Source organism: Pleurodeles waltl, chromosome 6 (genome assembly GCF_031143425.1).
Source record: "Pleurodeles waltl isolate 20211129_DDA chromosome 6, aPleWal1.hap1.20221129, whole genome shotgun sequence".
Lineage (NCBI taxonomy): Eukaryota > Metazoa > Chordata > Amphibia > Caudata > Salamandridae > Pleurodeles > Pleurodeles waltl.
This window is the reverse complement of record NC_090445.1, coordinates 1600533061-1600545141: the sequence shown is the minus strand read 5'-3', so window position 1 is coordinate 1600545141 and position 12081 is coordinate 1600533061.

Here is a 12081-nt window from a genome sequence, read left to right as displayed (position 1 = left end):
AAAAGTCTGAGGGTTCTGATGTAGCTTGGCTGGTTTGCTGTGGTAACGCTGATATTCTTGTCTATAAGCCTGAGTTGAGTGACAAACACACAGATCCTAGAAGACACCTCTTTTCTCTACAGAGCTAGATGAAGAAGAAAAACACATCATAAAGTACATGTAACCTGGATTTGACACCACCTGTGAAGCACACTACTTCTGTGCACCCCCTTTTTGACCTTGAACCCCACCATTGAGCCTGCTTTTGTGTGCAGAGATTCAGTATTTAGTGGACTTGTGTGCTAGCCATCTAGCCCTGGGTGTCAGTAGTCCCATGTGGGCCCTTTTGGAGCATGTGCCCACATGCCACTACTCAATGGTCTGACCGGTGTTCCCCCTTCATTTGGTTCTGTGCTGACCACTTGATTTCTATTTTGCAAACTCGAGACTGTTTGCAACTTTGCTGAGTTGCTGTGATTGACATTTCCGTTTGCCCCAGTTTTGACTTTCACTCAGTTTTCAGTGTCCGTAGGATCACGAACAGTAAAGGTTTGCGATCTGTGATTGTATTCGTGTGCTGTTTGTAATCATGTAGTGATTGGAAAGGGCATATGTTTGCAAACAGTATGTGAGTCATATAACCGTCTTTGCTCATCTGCTTGTGTTCCATTGTGTCCTCTCATAGGAATGTTCTGGTATCTGGTTACTGCAAATTGGAGACCGTGTGTACATTTAGACCCTGGTATTTCATTATAACTATTATTACATTTCCGCCTTATAACATGTTATTTTGTATCTCATTTTGGTATTGACTCCTCGTTTTTACCCTAAATATATATGTTGAGAAATGTTTTCTAGTGTTGCAACGCTTGAAAAACTTGGAAAAACTCATTACCTAAAATGGACATTCATATCTTTATTGTAAATGCAGGGAACACTAAACTTTTTACCTATAACGTTGCTTGAAAGACCGGTCAATTTAAAGTTTCTGCAAAAAAAGGTCTGACAGGCAGAGCGAGTGGAGAACACCAGTAGGGCCAGGTGGAGAGTGCGGGAGTGTAGAGGATAGCCGAGGAATGGCAGCAAAAGCGAGGGCGGAGTCATAGTTATCTCCATATGGACCTAAAGAGGTTATGTCAGTTGTGTTCTATTGCTTTAAGCTAATAACACAATGTAGGGTGTCACCATAATTCGTTTGTGGATAATACAGAATAACAAGTTCCCCAACAGAACACTACAGCAATTAATGGTAGGGAAGGATAGAGCAACAGGAGTGTGAGCCATGCACTGGGTTGGGTGGGTAAACATGTAGGTCGATTGGGGGTCACTAGGGGTCCCAACTGTGACCCTTAGTCAAACTGTGGTGAACCCCACCATATTGTTTGCAACCCCTGGCCTGGATCACGGCTTCCAGTCACACTTGACAGGACACAACACAGCAGATCCAGGTAAGAATTCACATAATGGATTGCACCTCAAAACAGAGTTGTACTGGGCGGGGGGCGGGCCACAGAGGATGCTATCCCGGTCTGTGTAGGCCCACCAGGCAGCAGAAACAAAACAGGAGACCAGGGGCAACTCGCGTTCATGGGCAAAAGGGGCATTGCCCTGCCACTCTTCGTCATGGAGAGGCAAGAAGAGGGAAATAAACACAGACAAGCTGAAAATAAAATCACTGCTCGGAGACAGTGTGCTGAATCTCCTGGGTGAACTCTGCAGATGTCCTACTGCGCAAGTGCCAGCCGGGCGAGATTTTCCTTGACCTGCAGGCATAGCTACAGCAGTGACATCATCGGAGAGGGATTGCTGATTTACAATGCAATTGATCCGGTTGCTTTTAGGGTGCAAAAAGAGTGGCCCTAGGAGAAGTTAGCAAAGCTCCATTCACTTCAATGGCTGGGGGTGAGGCAGGTCAATGAGGACAAGGAGGGAGTGGGACGCAACAATTTGTTGGTTGCACAGAAAAGCAGGCTGTGGGATGGGCTGGTCTCCTTGCAGTAACACATGTTTAGTACTGCATTTGGTTTCACTTTGAAAAAAAACATTATGGAGCTGAGCATGACCGAGTACTCCTTATCCCGACAGTAGAGAGGGAAGTAACCAGCTGCGCACAACAATTGCACTAGTGGGCTAAGAGGTAAGTGCGCAGTTAAGCTGCTGCCTGTATCAGGGGCATTGTCACCCCCCCTTTAGCAGCTACAGTGGACTAGGGTTCTTGATGGGTCTCTTCTGTCTGCAGCTCGGCAGACAAAGCCTCATAATTAACTTGGGAGGGTGAGTGAATGAGAGGAAGGATGGGTGGATGCATGCATGGATGAAATGGTGGATGGGTAAAGGCATGGATGAATAAGTGGTGGACATAAGGATGGACATAAGAAAGAAGAGTGAAAGGCAGGGAGGATGTAAGAGTGAAATGGAGTGTGGATGGATGGGTTGATGGATGATGAGAGAAAAGATGGAGGGATGGTAGAAAGACTGAACGGATGGATGGATGAGTGGAAGGGTAAATGGATGGATGATTGGATGAATGGATGGAGTGAAAGTATGGATGTATGAGCGAAAGGGTGTGTGTGAAGATAGATGACTAAAACAATAGATGGATGAGCGAAAGGCAGGGTAGATGGATGTATGGATGAAATGATATATGAATGAATGCGTGAAAGGGTGAATTGATGGATGAATAGATAAATAACTAGATGGATCAGTGAGTGAAAGGATGGATGGCTGAGTGAAAGGGTAAATGGAGGGATATATAAATGGATGGATGGGACAAAGGGTGGATGGATGGGTGGAAGAGTGGATGGCTGAGTGAAAGGGTGGATAGATGGATGAGGCAAAGGGAGGATGATGGATGGATTGAGTGAAAGGCTGGATAGATGGAGGGATATGGTGGATGGATGAACAGATGGGTGGATGATTGAATGGATAGATGAATGATTGGATGAAAGGAAGATGGATAAGTGAAAGGATGGATGACTGGATCGATTTGTTTGATGGATAGATGTCCCTGGACTAGTGGTGGCTCTCCTTTATGGGCTTCATGGCTACACTACACCCTCAATGTTTTGTGGTCCATTTTCATTGTATCAAAATTAAAGAATTATTCACTCTTGATATAATAAAAATAAAATGCAGACCCGGTGTGGGACCAGCAACAAACTGAGGCAGCTAGTGACATTGTTTGATCGCTAACACAGGTACATGAAGGCGCCTGTGTCAGTCATCAGAGATACTGTTCAGAGCTGGTGAAATCCCAGCACTGTGAGCATGTGTGTGACTATGTGTGTGAATTAAAGTGAGAGAGAGTTGGTGAAGGAATGAGTCATACTGAGTGAGAATGAGTTACAGTATGGACCAGTATGTGGGAGAATGAATGTGAACGAGTCAGGGAGAATGGCAGTGAGTGTAGCTGAGTGTTACTGTGTGAGACTGAGTCACGGTAAAACTAACTCAGAATGAATGACAATGAGTGGGGCTGATGGAGACAGAGTGGGACAGAGTAAAATGAGTGAGTCTGTAAGAATAAGTGAGACCAAGTGAGATTGAGTGAGACAGTAATCTTAGTGCAAGAAAGTGTGAAATAACCGGTCAAGAAAAAGCTGTTTGGAATTCGAGCCAAGGATTACGCCCCACCACTTTTAAAAGGCCACCAGCCACCACTATGTGACACAGTCATTAATACAGGTGACTGGGGAATCACGCAACACCCCCATAACCATGAGGCATCTGCCCTGGCGATCCCTGTGAACGTGTAAGGGCTTAAAGCTTAACCACTTAGTTATCAGCACAGCTACCCCCCCTCTCTCATAAGTGCTGAAGGAGGCAAAATAACCGGATGGTCCCCAGTTCCCAGCAAAAGAGCGTGTTGATCAAGCACGCAGGTGCACCTCCTGCAGCATAGCAAGGTCTACACCATGCCTCTCTACGTATGCCTGTACCATCCTCTCTGCTATTTACAATTACCCAGCCCTCTTACATAAAACATCACGACTTTAATGCTTCTCATCTAGCTGTAAAGTGATTGTGTACATGTGTATTGTAAGAGACGCAGCAAGTGCCTGTTGTAACTTTCAGTTTATTTTTTATGAAAAACCCCAGCCATAGGAGCAGGATGCTGACAGGCGCTAGTATCCCGCCTCTTCCGACAACTGTCACCGCTTGCAGTTGGAATCCTTCAAGGTGAGCATTTCAACTGCACACAGAAGATGACTTCGGATGTCATCGGAAGATGACATCATAACACAACACTTCTGTAGGAGGCTGGACTGGCTTGTAGTGAGTACCAAGGGGTACTTGCACCTTGCACCAGGCCCAGTTATCCCTTATTAGTGTATAGGGTGTCTAGCAGCTTAGGCTGATAGATAATGGTAGCTTAGCAGAGCAGCTTAGGCTGAACTAGGAGACGTGTGAAGCTACTACAGTACCACTTAGTGTCATATGCACAATATCATAAGAAAACACAATACACAGTTATACTAAAAATAAAGGTACTTTATTTTTATGACAATATGCCAAAGTATCTTAGAGTGTACCCTCAGTGAGAGGATAGGAAATATACACAAGATATATATACACAATAGCAAAAATATGCAGTATAGTCTTAGAAAACAGTGCAAACAATGTATAGTTACAATAGGATGCAATGGGGAAACATAGGGATAGGGGCAACACAAACCATATACTCCAAAAGTGGAATGCGAACCACGAATGGACCCCAAACCTATGTGACCTTGTAGAGGGTCGCTGGGACTATTAGAAAATAGTGAGAGTTAGAAAAATAACCCTCCCCAAGACCCTGAAAAGTGAGTGCAAAGTGCACTAAAGTTCCCCTAAGGACAAAGAAGTCGTGTTAGAGGAATAATGCAGGAAAGACACAAACCAACAATGCAACAACTGTGGATTTCCAATCTAGGGTACCTGTGGAACAAGGGGACCAGGTCCAAAAGTCACAAGCAAGTCGGAGATGGGCAGATGCCCAGGAAATGCCAGCTGCGGGTGCAAAGAAGCTTCTACTGGACAGAAGAAGCTGCGGTTTCTGCAGGAACGCAAAGGGCTAGAGACTTCCCCTTTGGAGGACGGACCCCACTCGCCTGGTAGAGTCGTGCAGAAGTGTTTTCCCGCTGAAAGAACGCCAACAAGCCTTGCTAGCTGCAAATCATGCAGTTAGCGTTTTTGGATGCTGCTGTGGCCCAGGAGGGACGAGGAGGTCGCAAATTGGACCAGGAGAGAGAGGGGACGTCGAGCAAGACAAGGAGCCCTCTTAGCAGCAGGTAGCACCCGGAGAAATGCCAGAAACAGGCACTACGAGGATGCGTGAAACGGTGCTCACCCGAAGTCGCACAAAGAAGTCCCACGTCGCCGGAGAACAACTTAGGAGGTCGTGCAATGCAGGTTAGAGTGCCGTGGACCCAGGCTGGACTGTGCACAAAGGATTTCTGCCGGAAGTGCACGGAGGCCGGAGTAGCTGCAAAAGTCGCAGTTCCCAGCAATGCAGTCTAGCGAGGTGAGGCAAGGACTTACCTCCACCAAACTTGGACTGAAGAGTCACTGGACTGTGGGGGCCACTTGGACAGAGTTGCTGGATTCGAGGGACCTCGCTCGTCGTGCTGAGAGGAGACCCAAGGGACCGGTAATGCAGCTTTTTGGTGCCTGTGGTTGCAGGGGGAAGATTCCGTCGACCCACGGGAGATTTCTTCGGAGCTTCTAGTGCAGAGAGGAGGCAGACTACCCCCACAGCATGCACCACCAGGAAAACAGTCGAGAAGGCGGCAGGATCAGCGTTACAGAGTTGCAGTAGTCGTCTTTGCTACTTTGTTGCAGTGTTGCAGGCTTCCAGCGCGGTCAGCAGTCGATTCCTTGGCAGAAGGTGAAGAAAGAGATGCAGAGGAACTCGGATGAGCTCTTGCATTCGTTATCTAAAGTTTCCCCAGAGACAGAGACCCTAAATAGCCAGAAAAGAGGGTTTGGCTACCTAGGAGAGAGGATAGGCTAGCAACACCTGAAGGAGCCTATCAGAAGGAGTCTCTGACGTCACCTGGTGGCACTGGCCACTCAGAGCAGTCCAGTGTGCCAGCAGCACCTCTGTTTCCAAGATGGCAGAGGTCTGGAGCACACTGGAGGAGCTCTGGACACCTCCCAGGGGAGGTGCAGGTCAGGGGAGTGGTCACTCCCCTTTCCTTTGTCCAGTTTCGCGCCAGAGCAGGGCTACGGGGTCCCTGAACCGGTGTAGACTGGCTTATGCAGAAATGGGCACCAAAAGTGCCCATGAAAGCATTTCCAGTGGCTGGGGGAGGCTACTCCTCCCCTGCCTTCACACCATTTTCCAAAGGGAGAGGGTGTAACACCCTCTCTCAGAGGAAGTCCTTTGTTCTGCCATCCTGGGACAAGCCTGGCTTGACCCCAGGAGGGCAGAAACCTGTCTGAGGGGTTGGCAGCAGCAGCAGCTGCAGTGAAACCCCAGGAAAGGCAGTTTGGCAGTACCAGGGTCTGTGCTACAGACCACTGGGATCATGGGATTGTGCCAACTATGCCAGGATGGCATAGAGGGGGCAATTCCATGATCATAGACATGTTACATGGCCATATTCGGAGTTACCATTGTGAAGCTACATATAGGTCGTGACCTATATGTAGTGCACGCGTGTAATGGTGTCCCCACACTCACAAAGTCCGGGGAATTGGCCCTGAACAATGTGGGGGCACCTTGGCTAGTGCCAGGGTGCCCTCACACTAAGTAACTTTGCACCTAACCTTTACCAGGTAAACGTTAGACATATAGGTGACTTATAAGTTACTTAAGTGCAGTGTAAAATGGCTGTGAAATAACGTGGACGTTATTTCACTCAGGCTGCAGTGGCAGGCCTGTGTAAGAATTGTCAGAGCTCCCTATGGGTGGCAAAAGAAATGCTGCAGCCCATAGGGATCTCCTGGAACCCCAATACCCTGGGTACCTTAGTACCATATACTAGGGAATTATAAGGGTGTTCCAGTAAGCCAATGTAAATTGGTAAAATTGGTCACTAGCCTGTTAGTGACAATTTGAAAGAAATGAGAGAGCATAACCACTGAGGTTCTGGTTAGCAGAGCCTCAGTGAGACAGTTAGGCATCACACAGGGAACACATACATATAGGCCACAACCTTATGAGCACTGGGGCCCTGGCTAGCAGGGTCCCAGTGACACATAACAAACATACTGAAAACATAGGGTTTTCACTATGAGCACTGGGCCCTGACTAGCAGGATCCCAGTGAGACAGTGAAAACACCCTGACATACACTCACAAACAGGCCAAAAGTGGGGGTAACAAGGCTAGAAAGAGGCTACTTTCTCACACAACCCCCCCCCCCCCCCCCCAAACGAAGGACAATAAGGCTAACCTAGGCCAGTTGAGACTTTATTGTCTAAGTGGTGATAAGTAGAGAGTAGCTCTGCAATAGACTGGTTACTCCCTTTATCATCCACTATATGGTTACTTCCCTGTGGGGATGTAAACCACCCTGTTTGAAGTTTTTTAGCTAAGCAACAATGTGAAGATGTATTTTCAGAGTTTCTATCAGTAAGTTTTAGTTTAGAGCAGTTGGAATTGTCCACTGAACCTATTTGTAGTGATGGAAATGCCAGACAGGGATGCTGTCTCAGAAAAGCCATAGCTGGGCAAAAACTTTGTCCATATGGCTGGAAGAGAGAACAGGGATGCTGTTTCTCTTGAGTTGGAGCAGGGCAGGGATGCTGTCCTATGAGCTCCACACTAGGGCAGGGATGCTGTCCTAAGTGTTGTGAGGCAGTGCAGGGTTTCTGCACTAAAGTTTCTCTGGGAGGGTTGGAGGGATGCTCCATGTTAACTAAAATGGTGCTCTTTTTCTCACCAATGTTAGTTATCCCACAGAGAGGTACTTCTACCTCAGGGAGTCCAGCTTTGCCAGCTGATGATTCCCTTGGAACAGGTGCCACCCCAGGAGAGGTTTCTCCCACCACAGGAATGGTATCCTGAATGGTAGGGTGGTTAGGGGATACTGTGATACCCTTTTTACCTGTTGATGGAGAGGGATCCTGAGTTTTCAGGCCTTCTCTCCTTTGCTTTTTCATTTCAGTAGAAATGAGAGGGAACAATTCCTCAGGGATGCCCAGCATGGCTGCATGGGCATAAAACTCTACATAAGCCCAACCTGAGGCCTCTAGGTCATTACCTAAGAGACAGTCTACAGGTAAGCTAGGTGATACCACCACCTGCTTAGGGCCAGTAACTCCACCCCAACTAAACTGAATTATAGCTAAGGGAAGAGACTTAGTGGAGTTATGGACATCAATAATCTTATACTGTTGTCCAATGATGTGTTGATCAGGGTGCACTAGGTTTTCAGTCACCAAAGTGATACTGGCACCTGTGTCCCTGTAGCCCAAGGCCTCAACACCATTTATTGAAACTGGCTGCCTGTACTTATCCATTGTAAGGGGACAAGCAGCCAGTGTGGCAGGGCCAATGCCACTAGGTGTGACAGAAACTGTCTTGGGACTGACTACCCCAGTTTCTACTATGGACCCATAAGTGAACCCAACTACACCCTTAACTTGACTGTTGCCAGCAGTCCCACCACTAGTACCACTACTGCTAGGGGCACTAGAGCTTGATGTATTAGTGGTGGTAGGCTCAGCGGGTTTACCTGGACAGGACTTATCCCCTGGCCTATGGCCTCTGTTTTTACACACAAAGCACCAAGGCTTTTTAAATTGTGTAGGTTGAGAAGAAGAAGAATTTGTTTTATCCCCACCCCCTGAAGAGTGTTTAAGATTTGAAGTGGGATCTTTGGTTTTACCCTTATCCCCATGCTTATCTTGAGATTTTTCACCATCTTTCTTCTTAATGTTCTCTTTGTCACCCCCTGTATGAACTTTTCTGTTCACCCTTGTTCTGACCCATTTGTCTGCCTTCTTTCCCAATTCTTGGGGAGAGGTCAGATCAGAGTCCACCAAGTACTGGTGCAACAAATCAGACACACAATTATTAAGAATATGCTCTCTCAGGATCAAGTTATACAGGCTGTCATAATCAGTAACTTTACTGCCATGTAACCACCCCTCCAAGGCCTTCACTGAATGGTCAATGAAATCAACCCAGTCTTGTGAAGACTCCTTTTTGGTCTCTCTGAACTTTATCCTGTATTGTTCAGTGGTTAAGCCATAACCATCCAGGAGTGCATTCTTAAGAACTGTAAAATTATTGGCATCACTTTCTTTCACAGTAAGGAGCCTATCCCTACCTTTTCCACTAAATGATAGCCATAGGATAGCAGCCCACTGCCTTTGAGGGACATCCTGTACAACACAGGCCCTCTCAAGTGCAGCAAACCACTTGTTAATGTCATCCCCCTCCTTATAAGGGGGAACTATCTTATGCAGATTCCTGGAATCATGCTCTTTTGCAGAATGACTATGGGGAATACTGCTGCTGCCACCATGGGTTTCAAAACCCAACTTCTGTCTTTCCTTCTCTAGTTCTAAAGACTGTCTGTCCAAATCCAGCTGTTGCTTTTTAAGCTTCAGTCTGGTTTGTTCCACCCTCAACTTATTGAGTTCCCTTTCTAACAATCTGTCATCAGGGTTGGTGGGAGGGACATTCCTAGATACAGAGGTATGATGGGAATGAACAGAAGGAGACCTGTCCCTTACAGAAGGCACCCTAACAGCTTGGCTGACAGTGTAATGTGAGAGCACATCATCTGTATGATGTGACTCCACCTCAGTAACAACTATGCTAGACTGTCTAGTAATGGGCAGGCTAAGAAGTTTCTTTCCTGAATCTTTTCCTGGGGGAGTCCCTGGATCAGATTGGGAACCATTAGCTACTTTTTCAACAGATGGGGCACTTTTAGCCTTATCTTGTTCTCTAAGCATGTTAAGTAACAATTCCAAGGAAGGACTCTTCCCTACACTCAAACCTCTCTCTATGCAGAGACTCCTTGCTCCTTTCCAGCTAAGGTGATCATATGCAAGTTTGGACAGATCAACATTTTGGCCTGTGCCAGACATTTTTTAGAGAGATTTCAAGTGATAGAAAAAGAGAAAAAAGTTTTCAGAACTTTTTAGAAAGACAGAAAAAAACTTTTTGAACTTTTTAGAACTTTTTAGAAAGTTTAGAAGTACTTTTCAGCACTTAGAAAAGAGTGAAAAGAGGAAATGCAAAACGTTTTGGTTATGTGTATATACACTGAACTTGTTTTGTATATTTTTCTCTTATGAAAAGTACAATGACAAGAGTGGTAAGTAGTCTCAAAGCACTTATCCCACCGCTGCACAACCAATGTAGGAGGCTGGACTGGCTTGTAGTGAGTACCAAGGGGTACTTGCACCTTGCACCAGGCCCAGTTATCCCTTATTAGTGTATAGGGTGTCTAGCAGCTTAGGCTGATAGATAATGGTAGCTTAGCAGAGCAGCTTAGGCTGAACTAGGAGACGTGTGAAGCTACTACAGTACCACTTAGTGTCATATGCACAATATCATAAGAAAACACAATACACAGTTATACTAAAAATAAAGGTACTTTATTTTTATGACAATATGCCAAAGTATCTTAGAGTGTACCCTCAGTGAGAGGATAGGAAATATACACAAGATATATATACACAATAGCAAAAATATGCAGTATAGTCTTAGAAAACAGTGCAAACAATGAATAGTTACAATAGGATGCAATGGGGAAACATAGGGATAGGGGCAACACAAACCATATACTCCAAAAGTGGAATGCGAACCACGAATGGACCCCAAACCTATGTGACCTTGTAGAGGGTCGCTGGGACTATTAGAAAATAGTGAGAGTTAGAAAAATAACCCTCCCCAAGACCCTGAAAAGTGAGTGCAAAGTGCACTAAAGTTCCCCTAAGGACAAAGAAGTCGTGTTAGAGGAATAATGCAGGAAAGACACAAACCAACAATGCAACAACTGTGGATTTCCAATCTAGGGTACGTGTGGAACAAGGGGACCAGGTCCAAAAGTCACAAGCAAGTCGGAGATGGGCAGATGCCCAGGAAATGCCAACTGCGGGTGCAAAGAAGCTTCTACTGGACAGAAGAAGCTGCGGTTTCTGCAGGAACGCAAAGGGCTAGAGACTTCCCCTTTGGAGGACAGATCCCTCTCGCCTTGTAGAGTTGTGCAGAAGTGTTTTCCCGCCGAAAGAACGCCAACAAGCCTTGCTAGCTGCAAATCGTGCGGTTAGCGTTTTTGGATGCTGCTGTGGCCCAGGAGGGACCAGGAGGTCGCAAATTGGACCAGGAGAGAGAGGGGACGTCGAGCAAGTCAAGGAGCCCTCTTAGCAGTAGGTAGCACCCGGAGAAATGCCAGAAACAGGCACTACGAGGATGCGTGAAACGGTGCTCACCCGAAGTTGCACAAAGAAGTCCCACGTCACCGGAGAACAACTTAGGAGGTCGTGCAATGCAGGTTAGAGTGCCGTGGACCCAGGCTGGACTGTGCACAAAGGATTTCTGCCGGAAGTGCACAGAGGCCGGAGTAGCTGCAAAAGTCGCGGTTCCCAGCAATGCAGTCTAGCGAGGTGAGGCAAGGACTTACCTCCACCAAACTTGGATTGAAGAGTCACTGGACTGTGGGGGCCACTTGGACAGAGTTGCTGGATTCGAGGGACCTCGCTCGTCGTGCTGAGAGGAGACCCAAGGGACCGGTAATGCAGCTTTGTGGTGCCTGCGGTTGCAGGGGGAAGATTCCGTCGACCCACGGGAGATTTCTTCGGAGCTTCTAGTGCAGAGAGGAGGCAGACTACCCCCACAGCATGCACCACCAGGAAAACAGTCGAGAAGGCGGCAGGATCAGCGTTACAGAGTTGCAGTAGTCGTCTTTGCTACTTTGTTGCAGTGTTGCAGGCTTCCAGCGCGGTCAGCAGTCGATTCCTTGGCAGAAGGTGAAGAGAGAGATGCAGAGGAACTCGGATGAGCTCTTGCATTCGTTATCTAAAGTTTCCCCAGAGACAGAGACCCTAAATAGCCAGAAAAGAGGGTTTGGCTACCTAGGAGAGAGGATAGGCTAGCAACACCTGAAGGAGCCTATCAGAAGGAGTCTCTGACGTCACCTGGTGGCACTGGCCACTC